Genomic DNA, 15,452 nt, shown 5'->3' with positions numbered 1-15,452 from the left:
GCCAATTGCAGTTCAGATGCATCTAGCCAAATATTACTGAGCTGTTTCCCTCTATGTCACTGTCCACTGAAGCTGACCATGAAGATGCTCCACTGAAGAAGACTTTGCTGCCTCCTGAACCCATTAGGGAGAGGTATAACAAAAAGTGTGCATTTGTCTTTCTTGCAGGTTTACATAAACCCAACCGCTATTTTTGCTGGCGCCATAAATAGATGTTTTCCAAATTAGTTTTCGTCTTCTTTTTCTTTTTGCATGAAGTCCAACATGCTTAATCTAATTAGGGTAATAGTTAGAATGTCACATTCTGAATTCGGCTGCACCAAATAACTGATTGTGAATAATACATCTGTGTTAACTCAATGTATTCAATCTGGCCTGTGCATCTGATATTGCTGCTATTCTGTATGGTGATTCTTGAGTGCCTAATGATTCATATTTTGTCAAAGCTGAGATTCTTTAGAAGGTACCCTCAACCTGTGTTTTCATGTATCCTTATAATTTGGTTTTGCATTTGATTTACATGATCTTAGCATTTTAAATCTAAAGGTCAATAAATGTTTAAACTTTACTAAACTGGTGTGGTGATTCATGGCCAAAAAAGGCATGGTGTGTTTAAATTACTGACTCTAATGTTGATTAATGGAGGTGTTTGTTTATTGCTGACTTTGTTTTGTTCAGAGCCACACACTCACACCTATCTGAGTTCAAAGGTTCGTTTGACCTCATGAGGGTAGATGGTTGATTACCCTTACGTATCCCATTATGAAATAAATTATCAAAACCATTATAAGGTAGGATGCACCCACAATGACAAGCAACTCATACTCTCCCTCTCAGACAAGACCACCAACACAAGAAAAAAGATCATTGCGCGCATGAGCGAATTCGCCAACAGGATTAATGGCAACTGTCTCAAGCTCAACACTGACAAGACACTAGTACTGATCCTTGGCAAGAACACCTCACTATGGGACTGCAACTGGTAGCCAGCTGAAATCAGACCCACACCCACAACCACCAACCATGCCAGGATCCATAAATAATCACTATCAGTAAACTGTACATGACTGCATAAATCAATGATGTCACTGTATCGTACTGAGGAAGATCATCAAATGAGTCCCAAACAAAACTAGAAAACTACCACTCATGAAATAGTCACCATCAAGTTGGACTACTGGAACATCCTCTGCATTAGGATCGCCAAGCAACTCACTAGAAGACTAGAAACCAATCAGAACTCAGCAGCTAGACACATCCTCAACCTCCCACACCGAACTTATATCACACCACACCTCAGGGAGCTCCAGTGGCACACACACAAACACGCTCATTTCAAACTCCCCAAATACACATTCAAGGCACTACACAGCTTAGACCCCACCTACCTGAACAGTTGTATTGCCATTCACCAACTACAAAGACTCCCCCACCCTGCAGGACTCCTACTCGCACACATCCCATACATGCGCAGACCTAGAGCAGGAGGTAGGATTTCTCTTATATCTCTCCTAAAACATCCAACACATGCACAGACCTAGAGCAGGAGGATGGGTTTCTCTTACATCTCTCCTAAAGCAACATTTGCTGCTTTTTTTAGATTTTTGCCCTGGGGGCCCTAGGGTGACTAAGGGCGTGATGTAGCAACCCGTTTGCGAGTCGCAAACGGCGAAATTCGCCGTTTGCGAGTCGCAAACGTGGGTTTGGCATGCAGAAATGCATATTGCGAGTCGTTACCGACTCGCAATATGCATTTGCGACTCGCAAATAGGAAGGGGTGTTCCCTTCCTATTTGCGAGTCGCTGTGGGATGCAATACCATTTGCGACCGCGTACGCGGTCGCAAATGGCATCGCAGTTACCATCCACTTCAAGTGGATGGTAACCCACTTGCAAATTGGAAGGGGTCCCCATGGGACCCCTTCCAGTTTGTGACTGGACCCCAAAATATTTTTTCAGGGCAGGGAGTGGTCCAAGGGACCACTCCCTGCCCTGAAAAAATACCGAAACAAAAGGTTTCGGTTTTTTTTGCAGTGCAGCTCGTTTTCCTGTCAGGAAAACGGGCTACACTTAAAAAAAAAAAAAAACTGCTTTATTTAAAAGCAGGTCGCGAACATGGAGGTCTGCTGACGTCAGCAGGCCTCCATGTTAGCGAGTGCCTATACTCGCAATGGGGCCGCAATTTGCGACCCACCTCATGAATATTCATGAGGTGGGTCATTGCGACCCCATTGCGAGTCGCAGTCGGTGTCTGAGACACCGTACTGCATAGCAAATTGCGACTTGCAATTTACGAGTCGGATGGACTCGCAAATTGCAAGTCGCAATTTTGCTTTTTGCTACATCTGGCCCTTAGGTAGCTATAACTTGCGCGCCCACCATGCACATTTATCTCATCAATAATTTTGCTGCAGATGTTCCATTGATATTATTATTGATGTTAGAGAAGATGTCACGAGTGAAGTAATATCTGGAGTAATTAGCAATGCGTGGCAAGGGCATGAGTTATAGTTCCCTTAGGGCACGAGTTATAGTTACTTGAGATAACCGTAACTATAACTGCTGAACTTCTATGGTTTTGTGAGAGTAAAATGTGAATCTAACTATAACATCCCTATAACCTTTGGTTTTATAAGTGAATTTCTATGTGAAGTAATATTTAATTACTTTAGGTTACCTTTGGCCATGCGTGGCGGGGTTGGCTGCAGGGCCTGGCTAACTACCACTGTGCACAGCAAAAGACGTGTGTGGCGTGGGCTAACGGAGAGGTGGCTGCAGGGCCTGGCAGCCCCCCCCATAGAGCCCCTCCTTCCGAATTTGTGCCCAGAGGAAAAAGGGAGGGTGGCCATGTGGCCCACCTCCCTTGGGTGATTTTGGCCCCCAGGGACACCATCCCCTGGGCCCTGCAAAATTATTTTAAGGGAGAGGGGTGGCTGCTTGTCCTCCCCATGCAGAATTGGCCCTGGGGGCACCAACCCAAAGGCCCGGGCCAATAATTAAAAGAGGGAGGGGGCCACGCACCCTCCAGGGCCAATTATGGACCCAGGGACCCCATCTCCCAGGGCCTGGCAATTATTAAAAGAGGGATGGGGCTGTGTGGCCCCTCACTCCACTTCAATATTGGCCCCGGATACTCCATCCCCTGGGGCCCAGCCATTAACCTGGGTGCCCTGATGGGCTTTGATGGGAACCACGGGGAGGCTGAATGCCCCCGTGGTCCCAGACGGCTCCCCACCTCCAGCTAATTATGCAGCTCCCTGCATGTGGGAGCAATCCTTTCTGTTTTCCTCCCCACATGACGGGAGCAGTTTTCCTGCTTGCTGGGAGCAGAGTTACTGCTTGCTCTAACTTGGTGGGAGCTGGCAAAGCTTCTGACAACTGAAAACAAACAGCTATCTCCCATGGGTGGACAATTCGGGAGATAGCATGAGCTGGCGGGAGATAGCATGAGCTGGCGGGAGATAGCATGAGCTGGCCTTGGTAGGTGTCAAATAATGGCTTCAAGAGAGTGACAACATGGCCCACCTCCTTTAAAATCACAGGGCCTGCCCCGGGGAAGTGGTGGTCCCTGGAGCCATATATGGCCCAGGAGGGTGGCCACGTGGCCCTCTCCCAGTTTCAATTGGTTTAGAGGCCTCATGTAGGTGGTGGTCCCTAGGGCTTGGGGGTCCACATGGCCCCACTAATATGTTAATTTTGCACCAGGTCTTCAAACAGCTCCAGGAGGGGGGGTTCTGTGCAGCCCCCTTCATTTTGAAAAGAAAGCCCTGGAGGGGTGGTGGTCCCCATGGCTCATTAGAGCTCAACAGAGGGGGGTCTACATGGCCCCTCTCAAAATTTATGCAAAAGAGCCTGGGAGGTGGTGGTCCCCGGGGCTCAAAAGCCCTAGGAGGTGGTCCCGATGCACCCCCTCCTTTTTTTAATATATCGGCACATGCCCCGGTGACTTGGACTACCCGGAGGCTAGATTGAGAACAAGCTTGGGGGACCACGCTTGTTTTTTTAAATTTTCACAGGATTTGCGGATTCTCTGCTATTTTTTGTGAAATTTGTTTTTAAAATGCTTTTTTGCCCTAGCACCAAGGCTAGGGGCCTGGGTATTTCTACCCTTCCCCCTTTTATTTTTTTTATGTTTTTAGGACAAGGCCGAAGCAGAGGGGGACAAAGTGTTTTGGGGCACTCCCTTTTTTTCTGTCCCTGCTTGACGAATCACCGTGAAACCTTCAAGACAGCAGTTGAACGGACTATCATACTAATTGTGAAAATTTTGTGAAGATTTGTCAAACCCCATCAAAGTTATTCCTAACAATAACTACCTACTAGCAATCACCAGTAGGCATAGTTAGGACCTAGTTTCCATTGAAAAAGCGTTTTTTGACTTGCCTATATCTTTGGCACCATTTACCAAATCTTCACGAAATGTTCCCAAAAATCTGTGTGCCTGAGAATCTTGTTATGCATGAGAAGTTTCAGGGTAATGCATCAAGCGGGGGCCGAGAAAAAGGGGGAAATCAAAAAAAGTGAATTTCCCATTTTAATTCCCATAGGTATTTTGAGCATGACCACCGCCTGAACTGCTAGACAGAATAACACCAAATTTGTCAGAAATTTAGCTTTTGGCCCAGAAAGAAACCTTTTTGTTATTTGGTGTAAATCCATTCAGTTGTTTTAGAAATATTTAGTTGGCATAAAGTACCTTATTAATGTCTATGCAGAAATCGGTATAACTATGGGGAAATTATGAGATATATGGTGATGTGCTTGATGTTGATTGCAACATACTGTAATATAATATTATGGTTTTATTAGGAAATTCCTGAAATGTAATTGACTTGCACAAAGCACTTCATCAACCACCACGCAGGCACCTATAGTGGCAAATTTGGAGGTTAGGATATATATAGATCAAGCAATATTGATGTATTAGGATAATAGAACATATTGTAACGGCCACAGGATTGATTAGTTTGTACTATACAATGGTGATATCTGTTGTGTACCAAACAGGGAGTTAATATATTTGAAACTGTGCATTTAAATGTAAATAGTGTTGAAAAATTCATGTTTATGTAAGCTCAATGCAACGATCTCTGTACTACTCTAAGCTGGTGCCCAATAAGGAAGATGAGGGGTGGAGAAAGAGAAGAGGGACTACATTTATATAACCCAGGGATTGTGGTGTTGAGGACTGTCTAGGGGAAGGCGTGTAGCCAAAACGCATTGGTGCCCTGATGGGACTGGTGCACTGTTTGATATATATATATATATATATATGTATGTATATATATATATATATATATATATATATATATATATACATATACATATATATATACATATACATATATATATATATATATATATACATATATCAAACAGTGCACCAACATATATATATATTGTAGTGGCCAGTAGGTTGTTACTATTAGGACCTAGTTTCTATTGAAAAAGGCGTTTTTTGACTTGGCTATATCTTTGGCCCTGCTTGATGAATCTACATAAAAATCCATATATATATATATATATATATATATATATATATATATATATATATACATATGGATTCTCTCATGTAAAGTTACTCCTCTGTTATGTGAATTTACACATATCATGTGCACGTCAGGTGCATGTATGTACAGTGAGCGTGCAACACATGTGTAGTGGTAGGACTCTGTGACTCTGAATAATGGTGCCTTTGGTTTCATTTTGGATGCCTTTGGTTTAGCACGGAACAAGATGGAGAATGACATCAGCTTCTTCAGGTAGTGGAAGCGTACTGCTTGCATTCCAGTGGCAGGATGGTGGAGACCCAGACACTGAAGTCAGGATGGATGGAGACAAGAAAACCTTCAGAGATTCAATTAGGATTGTGCTAGCAAATGACTGTTGTTTAATCCTTTCTGGTCATTGCCATTTGATAGAATTTGGGGTTAAGAAGTGGGATTACAGTTTGTATTGTTTAAGGTGAGGACATTTGTAGGCAAGGCTTTCCGTTTTGTCTGTCGCTAAACATTGATTCAGGAAGGCTGATGACGGCCGGGTGCAGAAATCTCATATTTCATTGTGCCATGTTTTGCTTGTAGCCATCCCCATTGCTACCTACTGTGAGAAAAGTCACTTTGCACGAAGGTTGCATCTGAGGGGCAGTTTGAAAATGGTACTTGAAAGAAAAGTGCCTCAAACTGGTCCTGAAGCCTTAGACACTGGATCCACATCTTGGCTGAAAATGTGTACAAAGTGGGATTCAAGCTGACCAACTTTGTTCCAGTCCCAGGTTCTTCTTGATCAAGGAAGGGAGTGCACCACAGAGTATCCTGAAACTAGGGCAGAACCGACATTTGTACTAATAGCGCCCGGTGCAACAGTCTATTAGATGCCCCCCATGACCTCCTTCTCCATTAATTTCCTCACTACCACTCTCCAACAGAGTGTCTCATCTCTCCCTAGACACTCTGACAAAAAAAAAATTCAAGTGCTACTATAGTTCATGCGCACTCAGTTCTGTGATCTGCATGGTAAATGTTCCTTGCAGCAGGCACACTAACCTGCTGCGCTACTTTAGGATGAGTCAAAACTTCACTCACTAAGAGGAACATTAATCACTAGAGTTATCCTGACATTTGTATTGTTGCCTGAAAACTGCTGAACGCACAAGGAACTTCCAATGCTTTTAAACCAATAGTTGTTTTTAAACTAGGAGCACCTCACCAAAGTCAGTGCCAGGTACCGCTGCACTGGTTGCATCGTCCTAAAGCTGCCCCAGGATGAGGGGACATTTCCTGAAGTCTTCAATTTGTGCTGGAGGAGCTGAGTGTGTATTGCAAGTAGACTAGAAGCCTGTCTCTCTCTGGAGAGAGGGACGAAACATGTCTTGCCTTGCAGGAGGAGAGATTGTACATAAAGAGAACCCCAGTGTGCTCCTGGCATTTGGAGACCCTTTAGAAAGCTGTTACATAGAGTAAAGCCGGTAGAGACCTGTTTGTGAAAGTGTTCCACCAGTCCCTCTGCATTGTTCCTCTGTGAGCCACACCAAAACTTCTACAGTGCAAGCATCACTATGATACCGAGCAGTCTGCCAAGGGCTTGAAAGACTGGTGGTGTCAATGCTATAAGAACAAAGTTGCTGAAGTAGAAAACCCTGATTGTCGCAGAAGCCACAAATTCTGAAGTTATGCCACTTCAGATGACTCTGCCTGGAGGCTACAACTGCCAAAACAGAACTCTCATCTGCAGCCGGTCGGGAAGGATACTGCAGTCAAAGACACTGGTTCCAGAACAGAACCCACTCACCAATCTTATTTAATTTTGTGAACACCATCCAGAGGCGAAGGTGCCTTTGCAGCTTCCACAAGAAAAATCACTGTAATTGTGCTAGACTTGCATTGATGACCAGCAGGGTAATGTGGGGCCTAATATGGCACGTGAGACTAATGGATAAAGACAATGCTGTCCACATCCTTGAGCCTTTTTACTGCTGGGAAAAAGACATTGAACTAATTTGCATTAGATTTATGAGAGAATGTGATGCTATCTACACCTGGGCCTGAGTAATAATGTGTTAAAGTGACCTCAACTGGCATGGGTGAGGCCCAGTCTGGCCTGTGGGCTCTCAATCAGAGTCTGACATATTCACATTGTTTTGCATATGCTGAAAGCTTTTATTCGTGGCCTTTAAGTACCCTGTGGATGAAACCCAAGGTAGGTACCTACCTTTTTTGAGTAGTGAGTTTTTGAATGGGCCAGAGGAAGAACCCAAGCGGAAAGATCCATTGGGTCACAAGCACCACAACACAAGTGCATCTTCTTTTTCAACAGATGTTGACCAGCACATGCCAACATCCTAAATATAGAGCATGACCATGGTGGTTGGGCTGAAGGAAAGACACTAGCCCCCCACGACACCCTACCATCCCTGGTTGGCGATGCCAAATGCATCCCCATCCAGAGTGGAACTGATCCTTCTAACCCATAGAGACCACTCTAGAAATGATAACGCAATAGAATCCAGAGTGGGCTACCGTACAAATTGATAAAGCTTCAAAGAGTACAAAATCTTGGTGCTCAACTAAATTTGCATGAGTTTTAAATGGAAAGTTCACATTCAATGTTCACACCAGACAATGATAAGTGAATTTTACTAAATTTATGGTTCAGAACCTAAGGTCTTGCTCACAATCTCTGAAGGGAAATTTGTTTTGACAGGTGTTTGGTTTACATTAAAATTGACTGTTCCCTGATTGAGTGATCTGGCAGATCCGCCAATAATACCTCAAACTCAGGACCAGCTTTAGGGCGGTGAGAGAAGTGCTGCCCTGGATTAGGGGGTGCTGACCTCAGGGGGGGGGGGCTGTGTTTAGCATTACCTTAGAAACTTGAGATTTAAAAACAACTGTTGAAAAGTTCCTTTTATGTCCAGCCTTCAGGAAACAATTAAAATGTCAAGGTTCCTCTTCTGATTAAGGTCCTGCTAGGGGGAGAGATGGGAGTTTTGTCTAGCTGCAGCTTAGAGTCGCCGTAAAGTACCGTAGAGGGTTAGTGTGCCTGCTGCACAGAACAGACCTATATTATATGTGGATATCTGAGTGGATTAGTAAAGCCAGTCTTTTCAGGGCTTTAAAACAAATGAATGTATGTGAAAGGGGGACCATGGAGAGATGAGGGGCACATTTTCTGGCTGGTAGTTAGGGAATCCGATAAGGTGGTCATGGGATGGGGGCACCAAAAAAGACTGTCGCGCAGGGCGCCGCCAGGGCTGCAGCCGGCCCTGCTCACACTGATCACCTGTAACCCTCAGGCCACATTCTACAGAATGTTTTGAAGCAGCCACGGGTCTGCACCAGGACTATGCAAATACAATAAACCACTAACAATTGGATAACAAAACGGAGCGGGCAAGATGGCTGAGAAGTCACCTCTGGGCGAGGCGAGGGAACAAGTCACATTTGGACCTTAACTGAGATTTAATTATTTATATCTTGCTTTCTAATATTTCCTGTTTTCAGGACTAACAAAGTGAATTGTATTACACCATCCTAACTTTATGTCGGTTAATTACAAATTTGAACATCAAACAATGATTTCCTTCTTCTGAATGAACAATGAAGATAACATTGTCAATATAAATTTACATTGCGTATTTTTTAAGGCGTAGTTTTTCATCTTATCGAAATTATTAGCAGACAATGATTTATTTTCTGTCAAAACTGATTAGAAAGAAAGCGCGTGCCATGAGTGAGCTGAAGTTTGTAGCAGTAGGTTCGACACAATTAGGGGAATACCGCTTACGTCTCTGTTGTGTTTCCTAGCCCATGTTCTTTGAAATAACAGATCAAACTTACTCCGAAACAATCGCAGCAATAAATGGCCTGAAAAGATCGAGCTTCACCTAAGTAAGTTTTTTTAGTTTCGAGGTCAGTCCTTTATATCACTCCTCAGGGCGAGGAACGACAACTTTATTGTAGCAATAATCTATTATGCGTCTGCTTCAGCCACTCCAATATCTTGCTGGGTGACATTTTGGATGCTATTTGCTTTAGGTCACTGCTTGAGAGTGTTTTTTTCAAGCCTGGTGGCAGCTTTCAGATTTGGAGGCTAGTGTATGTGCCTTTGAAATAAATAATTCCCAGCCTGTGTTCGAGTGTCGCACATACTCTTTCTTCTCTCACTGTCAGTCTGACGCAATAATAATGGAGCCTTTAACTTGTATTTATGTCAAATGTAAACATTTTCTCAAAAACCGCACTTCATTACTTGACAAAACGGAGTACTTCATAAGTAAAAAAATATATATATATATTAATAAGTGCAGGGTGGTAAAGTTTTTTAGCAGGAGTTGCTGCATACCTAGGCGGCCTAATCGTATTCCTACATCATGCCTCTTTCTTCCTCTGTTCTAAACTTCTTGTCTCTTTATTTCAATATTTCATATATTTCTTTCTAACCGTTATCCCTCGTTCTTTCTCCGTTTCGTGCCTTTCCTTCTTCTGCACCGGGCCAAATTCTGATGATGACAAATAAGTCCCAGCACCCCAAAATAAGTACAGGTGCACACCAGATGGCACCACTGGCACACGCAACGCACTGCGATTGCAATCTTTAATCTAAAGTGAAAAAAGTTATTAAGATGCCAAACTTTTCCAGAGATTTTTCAATGTGATCGCTCAGTTTTCTGTCAATTGTGACTCTTATTTGTTCATGTTTATCAGTTTCAAATGCGTTTAACAAGCAGGGATGCAAGTTCATATCCTGCTTTTATTACGTTACAATTACATAACATTTTATTAAAACAGTTACAGAAATCTGGACAAGTCTGAAACGGAGTGTGTAGATGCAAAGCAAGAGCTCTGTTTCATTAGAAAAATGTATATATGTTTGCTGATTAAATATGTTCAATACTGTGGCTGCAGGTGTCTGGGAAGGGGCCAGCCTATGCTGTTCAGTGGAACAAGCATATTCAAGGGAAGGCTCTTTCTGGGATATAACAGGTCATTGGCTCCCATGGAGGAAACTCACTGACAGCTATGAGGCCAGGGCATGGAAGTTGCATGGATGCTCCATGGCAGAGGGCTGTGCAGTGTGGGAGAGCTCCTGCCGGGCCACTACAGTAAACCGGAAAGAGATTGCTGGTAGTGAGAAATATGTAGTAATGGATCTCGGTTAGGCTTTCAACCACGTACTTGATTGATAAAGTGCTGCGCAAAAGAGCGAATAAAGGAAGGAATGGAGATAATAAGGACAAATCAGATGTTGGTGGAGTTGATAGACAAGAGAAGAACAAGGGGTGATTCAAGCAATGATCAGTATTATTTAATATAAACTATTAGAATGAACTGATGTTCCAGGCATCAATATAGGAAAAGTAGAAGAGGAAAAATACACATTTGGACTCCTGATGGTACAGCAGGAAGAAAGAATATGGAAAAGCGCAAAGAAAAAGACAGTGAGCGGGACATAAGCTTTGTTCAATTGCAGGTCATAGTTGAGCAGATTAGAAAAGAAATGAGAACAGGTTTGAGACCACACTCTCATGTGAGGCTAGGGACAGAGATAGTAGCTGTCTTAAAAAAAGAAGTCTGTTGCAATTCCTAGGAAAAGTTCAGTTAGACTTACAGAGAAATAGCAAGTTATGGTGACTCATTTATAGTGTTGCTTTGCACCAAATACAGTAAAATGTGTAATTGCCTTGATGATCAAGGAAATCTGTCTGCTCTCCTGGCCAGTCATACTGGGCATGATCTCAGCATCTGTTGTACTAATGGTTATCAAATATTGCTGCTGAATGCCACGATTGACTGTGTGAAGAGAGAAGAATATTGATGTCTAAAAGACAGCACCTTCCTCTGCAAGGGGACAACCTCAGTATACTTGTCATAATCTCTCCCAGTAATCAATCCTGAGTCTTTAAATTAATGGCATGCAGCACCTAAGCTTCCAGGAATTCATTGAGAGGGAGACCCCTGAATTCTTCCATAGAAGCAACTGCATGGAATCCCTTTGAAATGAGAGAGTCACTCAGACATCTAAGCACTGTTTAAGAGTCACTGAAAGAGGGAATTTTCCCTTTTATCAGGAGAGGGTTGGCAATGGTGGGTTTAGAGTGGAGTCAAAAGTAAGGAGAAGCATTTAAGGTCTTTGTCACCCCCTTAGAGGGAGGGAAAAAAATGTCTTATGGGATTTATTTTTGCCATAAGGCACTGGATATGTTGAGAAAGATAGAAGGGTCTGTGATGGAGTTTGACTATAATTGATTTAGGTAAATGTACCAATGACTACTGGCTTAGCACTTCAAAATACTGCTCCTACCTCTTAGAAGCCAGATTGCTGTAAGGATACCAAAACAGAATATCATGACTGCTGCCTACCAATGAGAAACTGTGGACTCGTCCTGCTTACCTTTGAATCTATCACGCTAGATGTTGCTCTAAAAGCCATGGAAGGTGACTTCTGATCCCATAAGTAAAAGTGGATCTACGTCATATCTAAGGGTCCTACTGATGTATATTAACTTTTCCCAAGGGTGGGAAGAAAAGAGAGTTGAGGAACCAAGTCATACACAAAGCCCTGTAAAAACATATGGAGCAGGACTTTTAGCTTTGGTCCTGAATGAGCTGGGTGGAAAACCTTTTCAGATTGCAGCCTACAACCCAAGGAACAATTTTTGGATCACCAAATAGGACTTGCAGAACCTTGTCTACAAGTGAGTGGAACAGTGTTTTTCAAGGAAGGCAATGATGCATTCCCTTTCGGGGTGATGGATGCCTTTGCTTTGTTTTAGTGCCCAAAAGCGCATACACCGCTGAACCCCAGTGGCTGCTTTTGCTCTAAGCACAGCCACAGCATATGTGTGTGCCATTTTCCCTTAACAGACATCTTTAAAATGCACAGAAATGCATTTTATTTTTAATATCTCTTGATCTCCAAATCAGATTTAGACACCTTTGTACCATTTAAACAATAACAATTTATTCTTTTTTGAAAAACAGCTTTGGGAATTTAGGGGGTTATTCCAACTTTGGAGGAGGTGTTAATCCGTCCCAAAAGTGACGGAAAAGTGACGGATTTACCACCAGCCGTATTACGAGTCCATTATATCCTATGGAACTCGTAATACGGCTGGTGGTATATCCGTCACTTTACCGTCACTTTTGGGACGGATTAACACCTCCTCCAAAGTTGGAATAACCCCCTTAATCTTGTTTATTTGTTACCTGCAATCTTGTTTTGCCACTTCTTGCCAAAAATCACATGCACTTTTCTGATAAAGGCTCAGATACTTGTGTCAAGTTTCCAGGTGTAACTGCAGGATTCCTCATGGAAACTAGGGGTTGCTTCTAGGTGCTAGCTTTATTTTATTCCATAAGAAATCAACAACAAATCAAAACAAGTCTTAAGGTTCTCTACCACGTAAACTAAAAATATGGTTTCCTGCAATCAATATAAAGATTTTTCATAGAAACAATTCTCAGTATTTGTCAGGCAGTTCAGTATTACTTATTCCAAAACGGAGTTTTTAGTGTTCAACTAAAATGTTTATAAATGTATGTCAATGATTTTTTCTAGGCAGAAATTGTTAGAATGCAATGTCGGAGAGAGTTTTAGCGTTTCCCACTTGTTGGTTATTGTTATGCCTGACAGTAGCAGGCAATGGCAGGAAAGTGTTTCCACTTTCACATTAATCACATTAACCAGTCAAACCTTTGTTAACATTAGAAATGTGACACTACTGCTTCACAATTGGATGGTAATTGCAGCCTATGAAAACTGCACCCACTACAAAGTGCAAAAAATAGCTTCTGAATTATTAAATGCTAAAACAACTTGCAGACACATAGGGCCATATTTATACTTTTTGACGCAAAACTGCGGTAACGCAGTTTTGCGTCAAAAAAATTAGCGCCGGCTAATGCCATTCTGAAGCGCCACGCGGGCGCCGTATTTATTCATTGACGTTAGCCGGCAGCGCTGCCTGGTGTGCGTGAAAAAAAACGACGTACACCAGGCAGCGCCGGCGTAGGGGGATGTGGAGGTTGGGCGCCAAAAAAATGGGGCAAGTCAGGCTGAGGCAAATTTTTCGCCTCAACCCGATTTGCGCCATTTTTTCGACTCCCAACCCCCATTGAAATGACTCCTGTCTTAGCAAAGACAGGAGTCATGCCCCCATGCCCAATGGCCATGCCCAGGGGACTTATGTCCCCTGGGCATAGTGGCATGTAGGGGGGCACAAATCAGGCCCCACTATGCCACAAAAAAATAAAAAATAAAAAACTTACCTGAACTTACCTTAATGTCCCTGGGATGGGTCCCTCCAGCCTTGGGTGTCCTCCTGGGGTGGGCAAGGGTGGCAGGGGGTGTCCCTGGGGGCTTGGGAGGGCACCTCTGGGCTCCTTCCAAGCCCACAGGTCCCTTAACGCCTGCCCTGACCAGGCACTAAAAAACGGCGCAAAAGCGGCCGGACGTCATTTTTTTGACCCGCCCACTCCCGGGCGTGAATTTTGCCTGGGAGTGTAAATACGGCGCACATGCCTCGGAGTCAATTTTTTAGACGGGAACGCCTACCTTGCATATCATTAACGCAAAGTAAGTGTCCACGCTAAAAAATGACGCAAACTCCATGGACTTTGGCGCTAGGCGCGTCTAACGCCAAAGTATAAATATGGAGTTAGTTTTGTGTCGGAATTGCGTCAAAAAAAACGACGCAATTCCGGCGCAAACAGAGTATAAATATGCCCCATAGTTTTAGTGTATTAATCCTCATATATTTGCAGATTCAGTATATTGTCAACATTTCAGATGTGGTATGTAAATTTCACGTTTTGTGTTACATAGAATGCAATGCACTGGGAATCTCATAATGAAGGTAGCAGTGGGTCTTCATCTGATAAGTGATAGACACAGAACTAGCATGAGAATTGCCTGTCCCTGTTCTGTCCTTCAGAAGAATATGACATCATGTTCTCACTTTCCGATGAGCAAGGATTCCCTCTACCTATACTCTCATTCTGAAGGAAATTTCCTTCTTCCACCACCATCTTCTGGGGGGTGTCTCTTCTCTACCCAGTACATTACTTTGTTTCCCCACTTACTTAGCTTTGGCCCAATTTCCATATATCTTTCCATCTGTAAGTGTACTCCACTCTTGCTTTACTTCTCAATTTTCAGGAGTAAGGCAGACAACCTAATAAACAAACACTGTGTGAAATGAACCTCCTAGAATTTTCTGTTAGTATTCTTTTCTTGAAGGCCTCTTTATAAGGGCAGTCCCTCCCTTGCAGTCTCCTTCAATATCCTAAATCTTCATATACATTTAGAATTATTTATTGTTAGGTTATGATTTTTGATTTGTATTTCATGAAATGCTTTGCCTGTACTGCTTTCTTATAAAGATATAAATGTATTTAGATTGATAAATATTTCTGGTTTCCTAGGTTTTTATATAAAAGGGCTCAATTTTTACAAGACTGTGATAGCCTTAAACATAAGGCATTTGATATATCCTTCATGAGTACAGCCTCTAGTGCTTTCAAATAAAATATGGAACATTGTTTATACTGTTAATAATACACACATTCTGCCCATCCTCTCGCTGGAGGGCATCATTGCTATGCCTTCCACCGCGCACCATGTAGATTGTCTAAACACACATTTTCCAATAGTTTGATGGATGAGAAGTGACAATAGCTCTGAAATATATCTTTAGAGTCTTGGCTTGATCTTTCCTCTCATAAAGTGTTGCACTTATATGTACAAATCTTTCTTTACTTGTACAAGGACAGCTATGCTCAATTTAATAGGTAACCACTCAAGAGCTACATTTTAAAATTGTTTAAACACTTTTTCAATCCTCCGTTCAACCAGAATACCTGGGTCCTTTAAAAACACATGCTAAAGTGGGCCTTCATCAAACCAAAGTAAAACAAACCGGCAGTGGTGCTCCTTCACATGGTGCAATATTCC

General features: G+C 42.8%; 1 protein-coding gene across 5 annotated transcripts in view; it reads right to left on the bottom strand.

Moving 5' to 3' along the window:
- GRIK1 (glutamate ionotropic receptor kainate type subunit 1) overlaps positions 1-15,452 on the bottom strand; it is a 990,817-nt gene that overhangs the window by 269,576 nt on the left and 705,789 nt on the right. The window lies entirely within an intron of this gene.

The sequence above is a fragment of the Pleurodeles waltl genome, chromosome 8 (genome assembly GCF_031143425.1).
Source record: "Pleurodeles waltl isolate 20211129_DDA chromosome 8, aPleWal1.hap1.20221129, whole genome shotgun sequence".
Classification (NCBI taxonomy): Eukaryota; Metazoa; Chordata; class Amphibia; order Caudata; family Salamandridae; genus Pleurodeles; species Pleurodeles waltl.
Note: the sequence above shows the minus strand (reverse complement) of the source record. Positions and strands in the feature narration are given on the sequence as shown.